General features: G+C 37.5%; 1 protein-coding gene across 1 annotated transcript in view; it reads left to right on the forward strand.

Annotated features, from left to right (window-relative positions):
* PLCXD3 (phosphatidylinositol specific phospholipase C X domain containing 3) overlaps positions 1–13,857 on the forward strand; it is a 184,602-nt gene extending 170,745 nt beyond the window's left edge. Inside the window, exon 4 of the mRNA XM_038535221.1 lies at positions 13,687–13,857. The gene's annotated coding sequence lies outside the window, so the exon portion shown is untranslated. The remainder of the gene's footprint in view (positions 1–13,686) is intronic.
* Positions 13,858–15,193: the final 1,336 nt, after the last annotated feature.

Genomic DNA, 15,193 nt, shown 5'->3' on the forward strand with positions numbered 1-15,193 from the left:
CCTGCATGCAGGAGTGGGATGTCTCATTCTTACTGTTGGATTTTCAGGTAGCCACTGTCATTCAAGAAGGGCATTCTTAGGACAATTTAGAGCCACAGTATGCCCTTGGGAGAAAGAGCATTTCCTGTTCACTTTGCCAAACTGGCTTTATCTCTGCCTGCTATTCCAGCCTGATGAATGGCCAAGCAGATTTTACATTCTCAGTCCAAGCTAATTCTTACTTTCTCAGTTTGTGATAGAAATCCAACTCAAGTTAATTTAAGCACCCCCCCCCCGCCCCCAAAAAAGAGGGGGCTACTTCTCAGTCTATTTGAAACTGAAACAAGCAGCTTTGGGATAAACTGGGTCTGGGATCTCACACAGTCTCATGAAAGCTTGAATTTTCTCCATCTCTCAGTTTTACTTTCCTTTGCACTGACTATATTTAAGTAGAGTTTTCTACATTGAGTCAAGATGACCAAGGAGCACTTCTTTTTCCCAATAACTTCCACCAAGAAACAGAATTGAGTGTGACTGGTCTGATTTGGAGCTGAAGTCAATTTCCCAATTGAGCACTGCACAAATGAGAATGGAGTGGGATGGGAGGTGGTCACTTACAAGGAAAATCGAAGCTCTGCTACAAGGTGTGAGAAGGTGCTCCCGTCAGGCACAAATACCAATGTCCTCTACCAAGGTTTTCCAATCACCTCTGAGATCATGCACTGGATGGGGGCACTGCCTTTCTTTACTCATCAGATTGGACTTGATGGCTTTGACTTCAGTTCTAAGTCACAAAGGAGATAAGAAAGCAAAAACTAGCATTAAGTAGATTTTTAATGTTTATGTTTTAGAGGGTTTCTGTTTGTTTTACTTTTTTATTTTAAATAATTTCAATGAATTTACAGAAAAGTTGCAAAGTTATTAGAGAAAACTTTCACATATACTTTCCTTGGAGTCATTTTTAATTAATTTCTTTTTCATGTTAGGCTCTTACCATCTGGGAAATAGTATGTTTTAAGGTGTTATTCACATTCCAGAGGCAATTAAGATGTCAGTATTGAAAACTTTAAAAATCTATATCCCTAAAGCCATTCATATAAAGAAGTAAGTCTTCATTCAAAATGCACAATATAAAAAAAATGTACAATATGCTAAGAGCACCACGGAGAATATAAGAATAAAGTCAGTGATTCATATAAAAAGAGGAGAAAGGAAAATCCTTAAGATGTAGAATATACAAGAAGATGTTAGGTGTGCTGTTTAGTCCAAACGAGATACAGGCTAGGATTCGTGCTGTAGGGAAGTAACAGGCAATTCTGAGCAAGACCATTTCCAGAAGAAAGTAATAAAGTGAAATTAACGGTTTTATAATGGGAGAAATTATAGCCTTGGTAGCACCAAATCATTTCTCCCTAATCAATACTAATCGCAGGAGGTTCAGAAGTCATCAACTCTGTCCTCTTGGGGTCACTGTTGAAATTATGGGCTGAGTCGAATCTACCTAATACCTGAGATAAAGCATTTCTGAATTTAGGAAGTGAATGAACTAGTGTGCGGTGTCTATCTCTGTGTGTATGTTAATGTTTAGGAGCTCCGTAGGATTTTCTGCAGGATTTCCTCAAAAGTTATTTAGTAATAACTGAACTGAAGCCTTATTAGATGACCCCATCTAACAAGATTCCTCCCAAGGCCACATTACCAAATTTTGGCTGCCATTTCAGCAGCTACAATTTCTTATGATGCTGCAAACATAAAAGGGCCTTCCAAATAAAAATATTATATAAAAACAGGTTTTTAAACTACCAGTGAAAATGTCAAAAGATGACCAGCAGCCATGAGGACATGAATGGTTTTTGTTTTATTTACCAGTGAACTCCCAATACGTACTACAATAACTGTGTATTAGTGTCCCAGAGCTGCTATAACAAACTGGGTGGCTCAAAATAACAAATTTATTCTCTCACAGTTCTGGAGACTGTAAGTCTGAAATCAAGGTGTCAGCACATTTGGTTGGTTAGTGCTGGAAGATTAGGGGTGAAGGGAGCCATCCTATGCTTCTTTCCTAACTTTTAATAGTTGTAGGAAACCCTTGGTGTTCCCTGGCTTATGGATGAGTCACTGCCTCCCTCCCCATATTGCTTTGTCCTCCATGCTTATGTGTGTCCTCTCCTCTTCTTATAAAGACACCACTTATGGACAACTCTAATCCAGTATGACTTCATCTTAACTACATCTGCAAAGACCCTATTTCCAAAGTAGATCGTGTTGGCAGACACTCTTCAAATTACTATCAATTAGTAAATATCTTAAATGCTGGAATAACCACAGTGTGTTCAAACATAATATCAATGTATCATCCATCTTTCTTTTGATAGATTTTCCCTACGGTTCACTGGTTGGTTTGGTTGTTTAATAAATTTAAATCAAAACAGGGTCGAAATTCAAATTACCATTGTGTAAAGACTCATTTGGAACTTCTTTTTCTTATAGACTGACAAATACAGGAAGACCTGAACACCAAAAACAACATTCTCACATTGTTACTATGTAACTCTAAAAAATAATGTTCTAGCACACTCTGCTCAAATAATGTGTCTTTTTCCTACAACCTCACCCCATTACATGTCTCTGTAGATGCCTTCCCCAGTAGAAGGAGTACAGGATTAATAATTCCTTTATCCTTTTTTATTTACCACTTTTGGTTGCACTTCAAGAGATATAACAGACTTGTGTTAACAAGTTAACAGAACGGCATCTAGGTAGAACAGATTTGTTATCTCGTGGTCCCATATAGATAATAATAAACTCTAGTGTACCCATGAGGATCAAACAAGGAAACAGAAACCACATAGTCACTTGAATAGGGAAAGATTAACATAAATAATTATTAACTATAACAAAATATTGAAGTACTAGAGAATTGGTTAGCCTGAAGTAAGAAGAATTAGAACTCTAAAGAATATAGAAATAGCAGGAATAATGAGCAGTCTCAACTTCCAGGTCTGAGATAGAGCATCCAAAAAAGAAGTCCTCCCAGAGAAAGATCCATTCTTATTGTGCATTTGCTGAGATGCTTTGTCACTGAAACTTGATGGTAACCTGCCCTCTGGAGGAAGCCATCCAGAGGGAGCTGTAATGCCTCAGAATTCATTGCATGTTGCTCAAGTAGGTATAGGAGAAACCATGGATGGAGGTGTGCTGTACACAAGAGTCTCTGTTACAGAGCCATCCCTGGGAGAAGCTGCTAGCTGATGGTGTTTCTGAGCATTGTGCACTGCAGGAACCCAGCCCTAGAGCAATCATTTGGCAGGAGGCTGGCAAGAGGTTCAAACTGAGGCCAGAAGACAATAACACTTTCTTCCTTTAGCTTCTATGATATTGTGATTGAAAAGAAATATATATATTTGGTTTTCATCCATAATTACCTGCTCATAGCTCCCAAAATCCATGACATTTCCTTAGCATTGACACTGATAAAAAGTGTCTTTTGTTATGTTGATGTGATGACTTTTGGACCCCACCTAAGAGTGGGGGGAAGATTGCCAATGGACCCAATCATGTGATTAAAGGGTAGGAATTTTTAGTCCCACTCTCAGACCTCCAGGGAGGAGAGAAGGATCAGAAGTTGAATTAATCACCAATGGCCAATGATTTAATCAATTGTGCCTATGTAATAAAGCTTCTGGCTTGGAGGGAATATGGAAGCTCCCACGCCTTTCCCTCATGATTTTCCCTCTGCACCTCTTCCATCTGACTATTCCTGAGTTATGTCCTTTTATAATAAACCAGTAATCTAGTAAAGAAAATGTTTTTCTGAGTCCTGTGGGCTGCTGTAGCAAATTAATTGAACTCAAGGAGGGGGACTTGGGAGCCTCTGATTTGTAGCCAGTTTGACAGAAGTGCAGGTAACAACATGAACTTGCTGCTGGCATCTGGAGTGTGGAGGAGGACAGTCTGTGTAGGACTGAACCTTCAACCTATGCAACCTAATGCTATTTCTGGGGAGATAGGGTTAGAATTGAGATGAGTTTGTGGACATCCTGTTGGTTTGGGCGAGAAGTGTTTGATGTTGTATAGGAAGTCCTGCCAACACCCATGTTGGAGTTGGGTCCAGGAACCCAAAAAGAGTTTCCCTCCAATATGCTCTAACCCTTAAAACTTAACATTGTGACAGCTGACAAAGGAGATCTATTTAAAGGACCCAGCTATATTTTCACAACACAGGCAATGAAGTGTTGATTTGGAGCTATAAATTCGTAACTGGCACATCTGGACATCAACTTCCTTAGTTTGCAAACTGAATTTAATTATCTCTCTATGGCTTAATGCAATATTCTAGACTGTTAACTTTAAGCAGACTTTTGTTGCTTAATGAGATATTCTAGACAGCAAATGAACTTTTACGGGGAAGAGAAAGTTTCTCTAAATTATACAAGTGCTAAGAGAACACCATAATCCTGGAGCTCAAATATCTGAGGTGTCCTATCTGTGACATTTCAACAGAGTGATCTTCAATGCTGGGCCAATTACAATGCTTTTTATCTTTGATACGAATAGAATTGAAATCATCACATAAAATTATTATTTTTAATTCAAAAGTCTAATTACTTTAAGTTATTTATGTCTCACTTCATGCTTTTATTTTACACTCTATGACAACATTGTTGTTTCTTGATAACCGTTAACATAGGAGGATCTAGCCTGCACTAAACATCTTTTATGAACTAGTACTTTCTTTATCCGTTCTTAATTGTTGAATATTAACCTTGGGGACACCTGGGTGGCTCAGCAGTTTAGCACCTGCCTTTGGCCCAGGGCGTGATCTTGGAATACTAGGGATCCAATCCCATGTCAGGCTCCCTGTATGGAGCCTGTTTCTCTCTCTCTGCCTGTGTCTCTGTCTCTGTCTCTGTCTCTCTCTCTCTCTCTCTCTCTCTCATGAATAAAGAAATAAAATCTTTTTAAAAAAGAATATTAACCTTGAAGTTTAAGTACTATCATCTCAACTTTCTTTAAAGAAAACAAGACTTGTTTAACAGCTACCCCAAGCCACATAAGCTAATAATTGATTGAACCAGGATGTAGATGCAGGCATATCTGGATCAATGACTCACCAGGCCCCCACATAGCAAGCACCCAGAAGAAAATAATACTGTTAAGAAAAAAGTTTTACCATTGCTACTGACTATTTGGCTCTTTTTCCCCTTCAATTATAATGATAGAAAATAGTATTGCTTCTTCAGAGTTAAACCAAATAAAGCAGATCTCGATGATTATTTTTTAATAACATTCATAACTTATGATGTTTATTATGTATGCTTATAGGAACTAACTTAGGTCATTTTTTTTCCACTTCACCTTTTTGTTTCAACATTCCATTTCATTCAGAACCTTGTGTTCATAGGTCTTCTGTTATTACTGTCTGACTCACAGGGATTCACTATTAACATCCAGGGACGGGTGGAACAAAGAATGAGCTTATCACCAATCCTTGTAGTTATTTCTATAGAGATTTAATGGAAAAGATCAACAAAGAAAATTATTAAAAGGTAACTTAGAAGAATAAAGAAGCTTGCAAACTAGCGTCCTATAGATCAGTGGACACTAACAAATCTTCTCCTTCATCTATTTGCTTTAGGACCTACATAGGAAATACTCCACCTTATCTTTGAATGTTTAAGATATTTGATTATTTGACAAAATAAACATATGATCTACACATTAATTAGAATGTTCCATGTATTTAATTCAAATGTTTGTAAAAGCTTACAGTACCAGTCAAGAATTTTTATAAGTAATTTACTCACTACTTGTTGAATACATACTACATGCTAGTCTGGTAATTCAACAATGAACAAAACAGACAAAACTCACAGCTATCCCAGAGCTTAAAGTCTAGTGAGGAAGGCTAACAATAAAAATTAATAAATAATTTTTAAAAACAAAGCAGGAAATGTGTATTAGGAATATGTAGGTGACTACATTTTAAATAAGAAGCTGAGAAAACGTCTTACTGAGAAGATGGCATTTGAGTAAAGACCATCTTTGTATGAAGGTGAAGTGAGCTATGTCAACATTGAAGAAGAACACTTCAGGCAGAGATTATTGGGCATCTCATGCATCCCTGAAGTCATCTTAGCCTCATCTGTGTCTTGCTCCAGTTCTGTGTGGACTCTGATGGATATAACTTCTTTCCTTCTGCCCCAGGACTTCTTGTTGATACTACTGCAGACCCCCAGGCACCTAAACCCATACTTGCACAAGTTGGAAGTGCCAAGCAATTAATACCCATGTGGATAAACTTTAACAAATACAAAAGATGAGCCTGTGGATGAATTCTCCTCCCTTAATATTTCCCAGGAATATTGCTTCTTAAAAGTGCAGTCTACTGAATCAAACAACTAATTGCACTAAATGGAAGCCAGCTCAATGTGTGTCAAAGTTCTTGACATGATCTGATTTATGATTTAACAGGAATACTCTGGGCACTGTGTTAACAAGAGAGTCAGGGGAGTTAGGGTAGACATGAAAAACCACTTAAAAGTCTTCTGTAATAATTCTGGTTAAAAAATGATGGTGGTTTGGGATAGTAGCAGTAGAGGTGAAGAGATGTGGTAGGTTCTGGTTATAGTTTGAAGGTAAATATATCAAATATATCAAGACTTTCTTTTTGGACTGAAAAGGGAAGAGGAAGTAAAGATGACTCCAAGGAAACTTGATTTGACATAAACTGCAAGGAAGAAGACAAGGAAAGAGTAGGTGTGAGAGGAAAGCTCAAAAATTCAGTTTTGGACATGCTAAATTTAATAAACTCATTAAACTCCAAGTACAGATGCCAACAAAACAGTTGCATATATATGTCTGGATTTTAAGGGTTTATGTTTCAAGTTTCACAATGGTAATCATCAAGGTGTTGTTAGGATTTAAAGGCATGAGACTGAATGAAATTACCATTGAAAAAGAAGGAGTGCAAATACTGAGCCCCCAGGATACACCAACGTTCATCATTAAGGTGAGGGAGATAGAGAGGAATCAGCTAAGAAGCCTGAGGAGTGGTTAATGAGGATGATGAAAACCAGAAAAGAGTGGCATCCTGGAAGTCCAGTTAAAAAAATAATAAATAAATAAACCAAACTAAAGAAATTTAAAAACACTTCAAAAAAAAGGATAAAATCAAAGAAAAGAAATAAATGATTTATTGTGTCTAATAGTGCTGAAAGGACAACTATGATGAGCATTGATATTTGACCTTTGGGTTTAGCTACTGGAACTTGTTGACCACAGTACTTTTATTGGAATAATAGAGGCAAAAGCATGATTTGAATGAATTCTAGAGAGAATGGCAGAGACAAAATAGAGGTAGTGAGTAAAGACTGCACTTTGAAGAGTTTCGCTTTTAAGAAGAGTAAAGGAATTGAATGATTACTAAAAGGAAAGTGAGGGGAAAGGTTTAGTTGAGATTGTGAAAATAAGAGCTTATAAGTAGATAATGAGACTAATCCACCAGGAGGGAAAATTACTGATGCGGGAGAGGAGTATTACTGGGGAAATAGCCCTGAGAATGTGAGAATGGCATCTGATGGACAACTGAACAGGTTGCCCTACTAGGAACATAGACACCTCATCTGCAGTAGCAAGAGGGAAAACAGAATATAAGGATTCAGGGGCGCCTGGGTAATTCAGTCAATTAAGTGCCAGACTCTTGATTCCGGCATAGGCCATGATCTCAGGGTTGTGAGATCCAGCCCCACATTGGGCTTTGCACTCAGCGTGGAGTGTGCTTGAGATTCTCTCTCCCTCTGCCTCTCTCCTTTTTCCCTTGCTCCCTTCCCCACACCCACTCACTCATGCTCTCTCTCTTTTGTTCTCTCTCTCTCTCTCTCAAAAGATAATATAAGGGTGTAGATGCAGGCCAGTGAATAGATATAATGTGGAAACTTGTGGACCCTTTCCTGTGATTGCCATGGTGTATTCTGTAAAACTGAAAGCACATTCATCAGCTGAGAGTAAGGATGGTTGAGTAGGAGTTGAAGTTAAAAAAAGAGAGGAGAGAGCACGAAATAGTAATCTGTCAACTTTTCAGTTTGAGAATTCTAGGTTTCTTTCATTCTAAGCTATCCACTCTCATCTCACGTCTCCCAATTACCAATGCCAAATGGTAACCAAAATAGAAGAATTCAAGAAGGGGTTTCATAGTGAGCAGGTAAACAATTTTGCCCATTCAACTCCTCTAATTATCCCTGGGCCACTTGGTATGGGCACTAGAGCGGGCTCTTTTTTTTAAAAAAAAGATTTTATTTATTTATTCATGAGAGACACAGAAGGAGAGGCAGAGACATAGGCAGAGGGAGAAGTAGGCTCCCTGCAGGGAGCCGGATGTGGGACTTGTTCCCAGGACCCTGGGATCACACCCTAAGTGGAAGGCAGATGTTCAACCACTGAACCACCCAGGCATTCCAGGGGCTTTGTTTTTAATCTCTTAGAATATTTTTAGCAACTACTAATCCATCTTCAAGTCCCATCCCAATGGTTTAATAGATATCAGATTAGTTCCGTGGGTGAGGAGTCAGGCTGAGTGTTTTTTCTTGCATGGAACAACTTCTTGAGAAAAAGCTGAACCAACTTTCTCTGGTAGGCATCTAGGGGATTCTGGATATTGTGATGAGGCAAGATGAAGCCAAAGTTTCTTTCCTTTCCTCTAGGGCATCTACCAGAGAAGTATGAGTTAGAATTTCTGTGCCCCAGGAAATTCTAAGAACTGAACAAATATTGATCTCCTTCCTTCTGGTCTGCTTCCATTTGGCTAACCTTCATTACATTATTTTCCAAATACATAGTCAGGCCCTCTTTTGTCACGTCTGGATTGGGAACTAGCCTTTGCCTTATCTTATAAAAAATTAAATTACAACATTTAGAATGCTTTTCTTTTTAAAATAAACTTTATACATGCACTATGTCTTTCAAATTCACAAAAACCCTGTCAGAAAAGTATCCAATTCTGTAAATAAAGAAACTGAGTTTTTAAATGGCCTATTTTAATTTATTTAGCTAACAAGTAAAGGATGATTTTTAGCAATGTCCTTTTACTACAGATCTCATAATTTTTCACTAGGCTACATTATATTTACCCATCTTTTCTCTGCCTTCTATTATAACTATAGCCCAATCTCAACCCAATAAAATTCTAGATTAACTCAGTTAATCTAAGCTTACAATATCCAACTAGAAATTGGTTAGCTGTAGACATGTAGCATACTGAAGAAAGATTCTAAACTCTTCAGTCAATGGAAACAGATAAAAATAAAGAAATAGGCACACCTGGGTGGCTCAGCGGTTGAGCATCTGACTTCAGCTCAGGTTGTGATCTCCAGTTCCTGGAATCAAGTCCCACATCTGGCTCCCCACAGGAAGCCTGCTTCTCCCTCTGCCTAAGTCTTTGCCTCTCTCCATGGGTCTCTCACGATTAAAAAAAAACAAAATCTTAAAAAAAAATAAAAAACAGAATTTTCACTAGTTACTGATATGCTTAGGGAAGGCTCAAATTTTCCTAAATTACAGAACTCTGGAGAATCTCTAGGCTAACATTTTAGCCAACCAATACCTTGGAAATTAAAGAAAATCATCAAGAGTTTCACAGACTGGGAAGACTATGACAAAGGAGTTGGGGTAAGGAAAACAAAGAAAGAAAAAATCAAGGGATAATGTGTAGGAAGAGAACACTGACATTTATCCAGCTTCAGTAATTTGCCAGGCATTTTATACATATTGTTTATTTCAACCTTGACATCCACGATGTTGAAGAAGCAGGACCTCTCAAAGGCTAATAATGTTCAAGACATTGCAATATTTGTAAGTAGTATTTCAACCCAGGACTCCCTGACTCCCAATCTCATGCTGTTTGCACTAAAATAGAAAGTACAAGAAAGAAAAAGGAAAGATAATTTTATTTCCAAGGGTCCTAAAAACCTTGCCAATAACAACATGGTTTACAATAAATGTATTTTAAGCCAAAAACACATTCCAAGTGGACTGAAACAGGCCAGACAGTATTAAGTCTAACTACATCATCTCTTCCTGTAATTCATCTTTACTATCTTTATTGATTTGATTTGATTGCTCTGTATTTTTCATTGATAGTTGCTTAGTGGTGGCTCTCAGTCATTAACTACAACCTGCATCTGTCCAACAAGTTATAAACACCTATGTAATGAAGCACTTAAACAAAAGGACAAAGTCCTACTCCTCAATGATGTGCCAACCTAGGCAATTAACTAACCCAAGTCCAGAATCACAGGTTATCTTATCTTGAGAAGCTTGTGATATAGCCTGCTAGCTCCCTATACATTCTGTTTTCAAATGTGAATATCTTCTTACCAACACAGTTAAAAGGAAGGGAATTTTGCCAAAAAGAATAACACATAATCCAATGTTCCACCTGTAGTCATCATTTCAGCCATTAGAGATGTTAATTGTATGCCCAAGCCTAAATTAAGATTCATAATCTCAATAAATAATTGAACTCTAAGGAAGAGACATTCGTGTATTGAATGAATATGAAAAACTCCTATTTTTCAGGTATTCTCCTATTTCCTATAGATACAAAAGTGAACAATATATAAACATACTTGCTCTCATGGAATAAACTTACATTATAAAAGAGAAAGCTAAAACCAATTATCATACAGATAATTACATAATCACAAATGTAATACAATATCTGAAGTAAAAGTAATGAGTTGTGAGTGTACAAAAAAAAATTGCACTTGCTGAGGAACCATAATTTGGCAGACCCTGTATTGTATCTATATCTTTAGATATAGAAAAGAATAAAATATTAGCTTCTTACATTGTGGAAAGTCAAGTTTTAGGAAAAAAGAAACAGATATCCATCAGTTACAAAACATAAGTACTTAACATAAATATGCATTTCCATGGGAACATGTAAATAGGATCAATTAAATTGGTGGGGGTAACTATGGTGGAGGGGCTTCATAAACTTAAGGCATAGTTTGGTGGAAGAATGAAAGATTGTGATGGGCCCAGTGGCTGTTATAAGGTGTATGGTGGAACTGGTGGAAGAACAGTCTGAAACCACAGATTCAGGTTCTGTGTAGTGTGCCACAGGTTTTATCCTGCAGTAATAAGGGAGCATCTGGTCTATTCCCAAAAGGAAGTTGAGCTATGTTCCACAAGGAACCTAGTATGGATATTGGTTGAGTAGCACGGTTCCCTAAGTAGTCATAGCACTATTACAAACCTAGTTCAAAAAAGAACACAACTGTTCAACATTAAGAAAGCCAAATCTGTCAAGTGTGAAGGGCGAGCACTATAGATGAAGTATATCACAAGGGAAATGGTTGCAGGAATGGGCTGATGATAAAAATGCAAGGATAGAGTAAAATAAAGGGTCCCAAGAGCTGGAGAACAACAGATTCATTTAATTGGCCTCTGGCTAGAACATGAATGAGTTCATCTGATTAAAAGGCATGAAGCTTGGTGAGCTCTCACATAGGGAGACACTGATGGTGTTAAATAAGGAGCTAACATAATCAGACTGATATGTTAGAAGAATTGCTCTAGGGTATGGTAAAAGAGGGAGTGAACAGAAACAGGTCAGGAAAGCATTCTTTTGTGAAAGTGAAAAGAGACTTTGATGAAGGTCTAAACTAGTTTATGGACTGGAGTAGTTTGATCAGGAAAGGGAAATATAATATGATGGCAGAGTGATTGGGCAAGACTTCAGGGTGATTTTCAGGATGGCTAGGATTTATCTTGATAGTGAGGAATGGGGAAGGAGACTCCATGTTGGAGGGAAAGGCAGTCAAACTTCTAACAGGATAGCAGATTTGGAAAACTCCTGAGCCAGACCCCATCTGGCATTTTGGTATTTGTATCTGGTTCGTGGTATGAGCTCCACCTTTTGGAAAGAATTTATAAGTGTCTTCAGTCACCTTCAAAAGTTTCAGCACAAATCCTGTGGTGGGAAACCAATACAATACTAATTAATCTGTGGGCTCACATTTATTTAGAAGTCTACGAGAAATTTCCAAAGGTCCTCAACTGTCCATTCCCACTATCTCCACAGGATATGAACCCTCTCAAATGTGGCTGAATTTTTACATCAGATTATGTGCCATGGAAGAGTAGGAAGAACTTGAGCTTTAACCACATATTAGCTAAATGACTGATGAAAATTACCTTACAGTAAGGAAAGATAGCTGTCTGTCAAAAGAAAAAATGATGTGGCTTAAGTATCTGCACATTGAGCTGCAATCAGAGACATTCTGCAGACTGGTCACTGCTTTTTAATGATTTCATTGACGTCAGACAGTGTCTAGTGCAACCAGCTATTTTTATATATCAGTTGAAAATGCCGCAGCTATCTCTCCTCTGAATTAGATCACAGAGCAGCAATGAAACACATGCCTCTGCCATAAGGTAGATGAACAGGCACTTCTGGGTTGTGTTAAAGAGAATATGAGTTTTTCTCAATCTGCCCTGGAGCAATGGTTGCAGTTGTCAGTTGTACAAATCACTGGGTACCTTTTCTTGAAGTATTTGTATGAAGCGAAGAAAGGGAATATTTTGTTTCTCTCATCTGAAAGTAACTACAAGAAAGCTGAGCATAGTGCACAGAGCAAAACAGTCTTTAGGAAAGCAGCAAGATTATCAATGCCAGACCAGAAATCTCCATCTTAATGCTGATTCCGTTAATGAAAAGTTAATTGGAAGATCAGCTTCAGGTCCAAGGAGATAACCTGGGCCCCAGGACGCTGAGGGGCTGGGGTTCCTGTAGAATTTCTCCAAATGGATATATTCTAATGCAGCTGTTTCTGAAAATACTTCCTGATGTTGTCAGATCGGAATCTCTGGACTAGAAAACCTTGTGCATAAGCACACAATAGCACAACGGTGATTGGTATTCTCAGCAGTATCCTAGAGTAGCTCCAAATATATTTTCATGTGCTATCATACTTCGATTAGAAATAAAGCAAACAAATGATCAACAAACATCACATGATACATGGTCAAGAAAAGACTCATAACCATGATGAAAGAGGTCGTAGTAGATTTTTAAATCTCCATATATAAAATCAGTTTCTTGTGCATACAATTTTGCCGATTGCAGAAGGTAGAAATTCATTATTTTATAAAATTTGAGGGGTGAGGTGGCGAGGAATAAACATTCAAATTCAAAAGCATCGGCTTTTTGTGACTCTATGTTATTTCCCAGATAAGTATAGACATTTCAGCAAGACCTTTGTTTGCTGGGAAGTATTATATGACGGCACTTTATAAATTCTGAATTTTAAATTACAGATGATAATATCAGCTCCCAAATGTCAGACATCATGATGAATTGGCTTTTCAACTTCTTAAGCTATTCGCTTTCCTTGCTTCTGAAATGTCAAATGTAAAGGCTCCTGATAACAAAGCTGTGCAAAACATGTTATTATTATTTTTTGCAACAATCATAATAGTTAATGGAGAATTCTCCCAAAGCTTGTTTCATATGTGTTCTTTGCTTGATATTCTAATTGTTCAGACTGAGTCAGCTTTTGAGTAAACTAATCAATAAAATCTACCTCCCCCAAATAACACATTTGAAATGATTGTTTTCACCACTTCTATAGCACTAAAATTGTGTTTAAAATGTCAATTTAATGCCTAATTAACCTCTTATTTTTAATTTGTCTTTTGTTCCAGACACACAGATGTTCATTTTGCCCTTTTGGAAAGTGAAGGTAGAACAGCTAAAAAAAGAATGCCAAGGCTCATGAATTTTTCTTCATTAACATCTTAATCTAGCAAAACTGACATAAGAATTTTACCTCGTAGTTCATGGAATGTTGTTATAAAGTAATATTAAAAACTGGACTGTGATGCCTTTTTTTCTATTTTCGTCAAAGCTAAAAGGGAAATCTCATTGTTGAAAAGTCCAGAAATTAAATTGTAGGTTGTTTGATGGGTTGATCCATTTATAAATATATTAGTTTACTCATTCATTCAACACATCTTTATAAAGTATCTATCAGGTCCTAAGCACTAAGTGAGGTAAGAAATACAAGGGTAAATAAAACACAGTTTCTGAGTTTGAGGAGTTGGAATTCATAGCGGGCATAAGCTATACTATAGCCATAGATAACAAGAACTCAATAGGTCAAAGACTATTCATCTCTTCTTTCTGGACATGACTTTGAAATTAAGTTCCTGAAATTCTGGAAATGACTCTTATGCAATAATTCTTTTCTAAAAACTCACCTAAACTCTAATCTAACATACCTCTAAAGAATCCTCCTCCTGTGCTTATTTCCCATTGCCATTCAGTTTTTATCCTCTTATTCAGTTATGTCTCCTTGAGAACATGAGGCAGGTCGCAGTGCCCTTATACACCCCATAATACAAACAAATCCAGGTTTCTAGCAGTAACCCTCATCAAAATAATTGTATGTATTGCTCCATTTTCAGCAAATTATTTCTCTGTTTTCTTTTGTATCTCTCAGGAAAATGAATTGGCACTCTAATCAGTTCTCATGATCGCAGCCTTATTTTTTATTACAAAGGAAGGACATAGCTTTCAGATAGTTTAATTGATAAACAAAACTGTTGACATGTGGACTCAAACAGACTTTCTGTGTATTAGCAATGGAAGAAAATAAATACAGTCACATGATATAAGCACCAAGCATCTCTGGAAGGGTACACAGATTCTGGAGGCCTCTATATCCAAATTAGGATTATTCTGCACCCCAAGAGTAGGAAGACTCAGCACTTTTTATCATTGAGAAAAGTATTATCAGTGGAAGACTGTCATGCTAATAATAGCACCTAAGATTTATTGAATGACCACCATGTACTTACTCCCAGTACTGTTATTCACTGTTCACATGCCTCATCTCAGTTTATCATGACAAGGGCTCTCACTTCCACAGCTATAATCCTACAAACAGGCCATGGGTAGGCCAGCGCAGGTGTGATACCTTCAAAACTTTGCTGCGTGTGATCACAACTGCCAACCAGCTGTGCCGTTCAATGGAACTTGAATATGCCAAGGTAACTTGGGGGTAATGACCAAAGAGAGCTTTATTACTTTATATATGAGAACAGAGAAATAAGCAAAGCACGAGCTGAGAAAAGGTCAGAGGGAAAGGAAACGAGAATGAAGCTCCCTATGGTATATGGTGGCTAAAGGACTTTTCATTCCAAAGACGTC

This window comes from Canis lupus, chromosome 4 (genome assembly GCF_011100685.1).
Source record: "Canis lupus familiaris isolate Mischka breed German Shepherd chromosome 4, alternate assembly UU_Cfam_GSD_1.0, whole genome shotgun sequence".
Classification (NCBI taxonomy): Eukaryota; Metazoa; Chordata; class Mammalia; order Carnivora; family Canidae; genus Canis; species Canis lupus.